This window comes from Pinus tabuliformis, chromosome Q (assembly GCF_031772625.1).
Source record: "Pinus tabuliformis cultivar Carrire ecotype Pingquan chromosome Q, CPIR1, whole genome shotgun sequence".
Taxonomy (NCBI): Eukaryota; Viridiplantae; Streptophyta; class Pinopsida; order Pinales; family Pinaceae; genus Pinus; species Pinus tabuliformis.
In genome coordinates this window covers 1351690881-1351697775 of record NC_142296.1, presented here as the reverse complement: position 1 = coordinate 1351697775, position 6895 = coordinate 1351690881, and the positions used below count along the sequence as shown (strand labels likewise).

The following is a 6895-nucleotide window of genomic DNA, read 5'->3' as shown; positions in this document are numbered from 1 at the left end:
GGCAAGGAGTCAAAAATTCCTCAAGGATAGTGATGGAGTCCAGATGGAATTCATAGTTCGGTTCAGTTATGATCGGAGCACCAGTTTAGGTGTGATCACGATTTGATGAGGGTGGAGGTGGTTTAACCTTTGGATTCACTTGGTTGTTTTTGGATTGGTTTTCCTATGAGATCCCACATTCACATTTGGAATATGGCATGGGGGTGGTTGGCTAAAAGAAATATTTGGTTCACCAATATCTACAGTCGGGTGGTACATGGAAGTACTGAACCTTTTCAGACTTTTATATTATTAATGAAAGCTAAGTTCTCTTACTTTTTCACTTGTTTATATGTGGATTTAAAGGATGTCATATCTTTGATATTTACATGGTTTTATGCTCGTTATAAGCATGGTTAATTGGTTGATTCATTTAATGGTTATTTCATGTATTTACTTTTGAATGTTAAAATGATGGATGCAAGACCTAATTGATGTTATAATAGTTCAATGGAGACGTTGGTGATCCTTCCTGCCATGGTTCATAAGTGCTTTTAGTCATTCATGCTTTGTCTTGTATCCTAAACCTGTAGGTTGCATTGATTCCAAGTGTTTGACAGAATGTCAATCCCAGTTGGGGATGGTTAGGCTTAGTCCTGAGTTTTATTTCTCAGTTTTTTTATCTTTGTCATCATGTCTTCGGTGGTTTCTAAAAGTTACACAAATTCTGGGGAGTGGCCGAAATTCTGGGCCAGAAAAGTGCCTTGATTTCAAGGGATGTTGGCACAGGTCCGCTGGGAAAAGTCCTTGGATGGTGGCTTGTAGGCCTGTGAAAGTGTCAAGAGGTCCCTAGATGCTATCATGCCCATAGCATGAGAGCGTCCAAATGTTTAGAGGTCTAAAAGGTCAGTGGGACCTAGGGGCAAGATGCTTGAGTGGCTGGGATGTCCCCTGGGGGTATTGCTGCTGGTGTGGAAGGTATGGTTGATTTGTTTCCGTCGATTCCATTTCTTTAAGGTCACCAAGGAGGTTGAATCCCTTATAGTTACCTCTCTCGTCACACGTTTACCACGGTTGGACAGTTACTTGGGTAGATTTGGGAGGAGGCCGATTACATACTTCAACTTGCAGATAGATCCATAATAGCTCCCGAGGGATTTATTGACGATGTAATGGTCTGCATTGACTCATGGGAGTATCCCATTGATTTCCTTGTCCTGCATCCCAAAACCAAATTTAATGGTTATCCTATCATCTTAGGAAGACCTTGGTTGGCCACTTTTGATGCCTCATTAGTTGCAGGGTTGGGAACATGACCATAAAGAATGGGCATCCATCAAAAAAACTTGTGATGTGCCCTCCTGCTCAACCTTCTATTGAGCATGACTTGCCCTAATGGTTAGAGGATGAGGAAGAAGGATAACTTTATGACACACCCCCCTACCCAGTCTACACACTAGACACTGTTAGAGGGGTAGGGAAACCTAATGAATATGAACTTATTGAACTACATTAGTATTTATTTCTTTAAAAAAAAGTATTTATATTTCTAGAAAGTGGACTTGTGACAATCCCCTTGTACAGTAATCCTCACCATCCAAATAATCAACCACATTGGGTCCACGTGCTAGTCGTGGTGTGAACCAATATTACAAGACCATGTAGCATGGTCACATGACACACACCAAGCTTTTTAACTAATCACATGAGTCCCCCAATTGAATTATTGATCCATGAATTCCATGAAAACAAGAACTAAGGGTTGAGGAAGGTACATCACATTTGACCAAGTTAGCATTGAAGTTAGAGGTTGAGGGGTGGTTTACTATGATAATTGCATGTCATATAATTATTTCGAAATAGTAATAATAATATATGCCAAGGATAATGTTTTTAACCTAATTCGAGAAAGAAAGATAAGTGAGCTAAGGGTGGACAAAATAGTAATTTATTTTTAGTGCATAAACAAAATTATGAGTATGCAAAGCAAGGAGGTAACATAAATGGGTATGATACCATGGAGAAGCTTAATGCCATGGGAAAAATATATAAAGTATGGGAAAGAAAAAGGAGAGACTTAGATACACCATAAGTATATAAGATATAGTACAATTAATTTATTATTCATAAAGCCTAAGTCCCTTATGTTAAATTATATTGGAACAAAAGGGTACAAGTATCACATGTGGCATTTAGGAAGGGTGTTATATGTTAACCAATAAAATCGAGATGGATCCCTATAGTATGATCGGGTTGACCAAGAAGTTATGCCTTGAACGAGTATGGTGTTGTGTCTAGACTAGTGAGCAAGGGACCATCTAGAATTCTCTTTTCACTAGCTATGGAAAATGTAAATTGTGTTAGAGAAAAAATGTTTTGAAATGAGATGTATGATGAGGTAAAACCTTAGATTCATATAATGAGTATTTTTGAATTTATTGCAAAAAGAAAGAAAAAAATAGTTGAGTAAATTGAGGTACATTACACTTTGGCCATTTTTGGCCAATGGATCTCCACTGGGGATTGATTGATTGAACTGTGCATATAAAGGTGGAAGGATTTTGGTATAATGGATTGGCTAGGCAATCCATAGATTTTTTTTTGTTATAATAATGTGTTGTAATCACTAGCTTGATGGCTTGATCTATGTAGTCCACCTAATCCTAGTCCTCTAAGCTATTCAATGAGTTGAATACAATATTGGAAAAAAAATAAATCTCTTAAACATTGGAAAATGACAATCTAGATTCTAGTGAAGAAAAATAAAGCATGAAACAATTAGACTACATCATTAATTATAATAATATTTTATTAGATATTTTTATTATTAGAGTAATCTAAGTGTTTAGTTGATCGTTAACAATAATTGTTTATTTAATATTATAATTTACCATTATAAACAATAAAAATAAATTTATCTTATAATATTATATAATTTTACAAATGCTTAAAAACTCACTAGTAAATGTGTTTATTAAATTTTGCTAATGTTATATTTACTTGTGTCAAATAGACAATTTGATTTTAATTGAAAAAATATATAATGAAATTAATTATACAATTTTTTGGATAATAAAGGTAAATAAGGTATTGTAATTAATTAATTTTACATTATATGATTTTAATCTCAAATTTTATTGTTAAAAAAATTAATTATTTTAAATTTATAAATTTGTGATTCATAATAGTAGGTTGAGTTTTAAAATTATAACATGTGTTTTTTTAAGTTTAAATTATAATATTTTTTAATCAAATTTAAAATAATGATAATTATATCTTGATACTTAATACACATGAATATGATGGATATTTTATTAGCATTAATGAGAGTGGATTAATTTTAAAAGAATAAATATATAATTAACATTTTAAACATCCTCGTCTTTTTACATTTAACATCACACTTTCTATAATAACAATCTAACATGACACTTTATATAATAATATCTTTTACTTTATATAACAATTTTGAAAAGAAAAAGCTTCGTAACAAATTTCAAATTTCAAAAGAAACGGTTTATAACAATTTTCAAATTTCATCCCCAAAACTCTTTTATTGCTTTTTCACTTTTATTACTTTTTCACTACATTGGTGAAAAAAAATGTACAATTTTGATTAACAAATTTCAAATTTCTTCCCCACAGAAAGAAAAAAAACCCAAAACTTTTATTGCTCTGAAATGTACGAGAGGTTACCGTTGCAGCGCGCTCACTCAGTACAGTAGAGTAGGGTAGAGTACAGTACATATGAGGAGATTATTGAGAATGTCATATCGGAAGGATGAGTCTAATTAGAAGACAAATGAATCCAAGTGGCAGCGCTGGGTATTCCACTGTTGAGCACGAATAGCATGTAGTACCCAGGCGGTGCTGCAACAGGCGTGGGAGGTGCCGTTACTAGGGCACTATAAATATTCTGCCCCGCTCCTCCTACTAATTCTAATTGTGGGGTGGCAGATGCAAGCAGAAGCAATCTCTGATGCATGGAAAAAGAGTGAGTAGTGAAGGTCGGAGGATAAATGTTGAACTGAATGGAAATGTTATGATGATTATTTGCAGCGAATTGAACCTTGAAGCTACCGCCATAAGTGACCGAAGCAGGCAGCACAGAAATGATGGTGGGCTTCAGGGAAGATTCGTCTAAGTAATAAGGACTGTATGCTTGCAGACGAAGCTCTGTGAGAAACATAACGGTGAAATTATAATTTTTGTTGGGGTTGGAACCTCCCACAAAAATCCTACCATCAGGCAATACAATTGCAGTGGAATGATACATTCTTGGAACAGTGGAACTTGCGAGTACTGAGAAGCGCTGCCCTGGCAATGCATTAGGTCTGTATAAATAAGGAGCAAGAGCTGGATTGGTTGCTTGCCCATAACCTGCACATCCCTTCTCCGCTCCATTGATAATCAGAATTTCACCGGTGGGAAGAAGCAGCATATCTCCCAGAACTCTGGGAGCAGGCATGTTCTCCATTGCCCAATCGGCATTGGGATCTGTGATAACCATTCTTCCACAGCTCTGGAGCGCGTCAATGAAAATCCCTGCAAGTGACAAATTGTAACTGTCAACAGGAGCACCACCGCAGATCATAATTTCTGTCCTCCGAAATGCATCAGATGCGGACAGTGGCAACATCACAGATGAGGCGGTGGTGGGGTAATTTCTTGGGCCATCTGGGATTCTTGGAAAATGCCTGACCACAACATTTCTTTGGTAATCAAGCAAGATGGAATCACGGTTGGCGAAGATGAAGAGATTTCCATCGGATGAGAGATGAAGAAAAGGATAGAGATTGTACAGGCTCTGCAGGTTTTGGGACACATAGGTGTCTTCTAGAAACGTCAGATTGTAAACTCCCTCACCAGGCTTCCTTGGTGGCAGGAATTCGTAGGTAAAAGCGTAGTTGCCCCCCACAACAATACTTCTACCGTCAGGAAGGATCTGGTTTGAAGCATACCATCGATCGTTCAGAAGCCCAGATCCAGGTTCACCAGCTGGATCAACCCAATCACATGTAGAAGTTTCACAAGGTACAAATTTACGAACGCTCATGTTTCCATCGCCCCATCCACCAGTGCTAACCAAAGTACCGTCCGCAGCAAAGGCTCCCGATGAACACCAAGTATCAGTCCTCAGCGTCAACGGTCTCACCTTGTTTGTAGCAATGTTGTATTCTATGGAGTGCGCTGAGCAATCATGATAACCGGCTGATTTACCTATGCAAATTCCATTTGCGAGGCTTATATTAGAATCACCAAAATCTGTGTAATCGTACATCACCACTGTACCCATAATGGTGGTGGCCATATGCATCGCCGACACACCTCCATTTTCAATCACCACTTCCCATCTCCCAGGGCCAGGGCTTACCGTATCACGGCCATCCGCGCTGCAAATATTGATTACCAGAATATACACCACAAATTGAATCCAAATGCAACACTTGGACTCCATGATATGATATCCAGAAATCGGTATTGCTGTTGGTACGCTCTACAAAGGCGACTTCATGAGCTGAGTTTTTATAGAGAGGTGATGTCAAATGCATAGTTGTAAGTGGTCTCCACATTCCAGCCATAGTCATCGTGGATGTATCTGCTCTTTCAACGTGGCCAACCTCAATTAAAACTCACTCTTATTTCATTTCTGGCTGGATCACAGACCACAATAAACATGGCTAGACCAACTTGGAATGGAAAATATAAGCAAAATAGCATTTTCAGAACTCTATTTTCGGAATCACAATAAACTTCTCACATTTATATTTTAAGGCGACAATATTCTCACATTTATATTTTAAGGTGACAATAATATATTAAGGTGAGGAGTTGTTTTTTGTAGAATTTTTTGGAATTTTTCCTATAGAATTTGGCTGAAAAAAAATTGAGGTGGAATCTTGATTTGTGTTATTTAAACTGGCTTTTTGACTGTATATATGGATTCAGCGCCCACCCTGAAAAGTGATTTCAATAAATTCCTGCAGGATTTTAGAGAAATTAGACGGGAAAATTCCACCAGAAAAGATTCCAAAAAGTCTCACTAAAAACAACTCATTAAGATTACAACAAACTTGTGGGGGAAATTGTGATATTAGTAAGTCTCACTAAAAACAACTCATTAAGATTACAACAAACTTGTGGGGCAAATTGTGATATTAGTTGTTTAAAGTGCGTTTTTTTAACTACATAAATGGATTCAACCCCTTTAATACTCCTTAGGCACCTACCTCTGTAGATTATACAACTCAAACTTCTAAATTTTAACAAATATATGCCATAATAATGGAAAATTTGACAAAAAAATATGCCTATGAAATCTCCAAAACTTAAAACAGGGAGACTAGGATTATATTTCTTATTTAAATATTCCACCAAAAATTACGGAATTGCGTCATGTAAATGAAATAATTCCATCTAATTATTCTATGTTCTTCTTTTAACAGGACAGAAATGTGATATATTTATGAGTTTAAAAATACATATTGAATAACAAAAAAATTATAACATCATAAAGAATTGCATCAACAACAAAAAATTACCAAATTATATAAAACAAGTAAAATTGAGTAATATCATTAAATTCATTAATACAAATTAAAACATTATTGCCAAAATCCCATTTTCAAAAACATTAAATATCACTCACCTCAAGATATATCGTGAAGTAAATTGTGAATATGTTATATGTTAAATTGTGGTTTTGTTTAATTATTGCACACAACTGTGAGCCGAGATTGTGATGTTTAGTTGTTTAAAATGTGCTTTTGACTAAACAAATGGATTCAACACCTTGAAAACTCCTCCATCGCCTAAATTGTGCAAGTTATGCAACTCAAACTTCAAAATTTTAAAAAATATCTTCCCTAATACAACTAAAATTGGCAGAAAATTATACCTATTAAATCTCCAAAAC

The 6895-nt window shown here is 35.8% G+C and overlaps 1 pseudogene; it reads right to left on the bottom strand.

The window, feature by feature from the left end:
- Positions 1–3766: 3766 nt before the first annotated feature.
- On the bottom strand, positions 3767–5437 carry LOC149224915 (aldehyde oxidase GLOX pseudogene; annotated as a pseudogene).
- Between the last annotated feature and the right edge of the window lie 1458 nt (positions 5438–6895).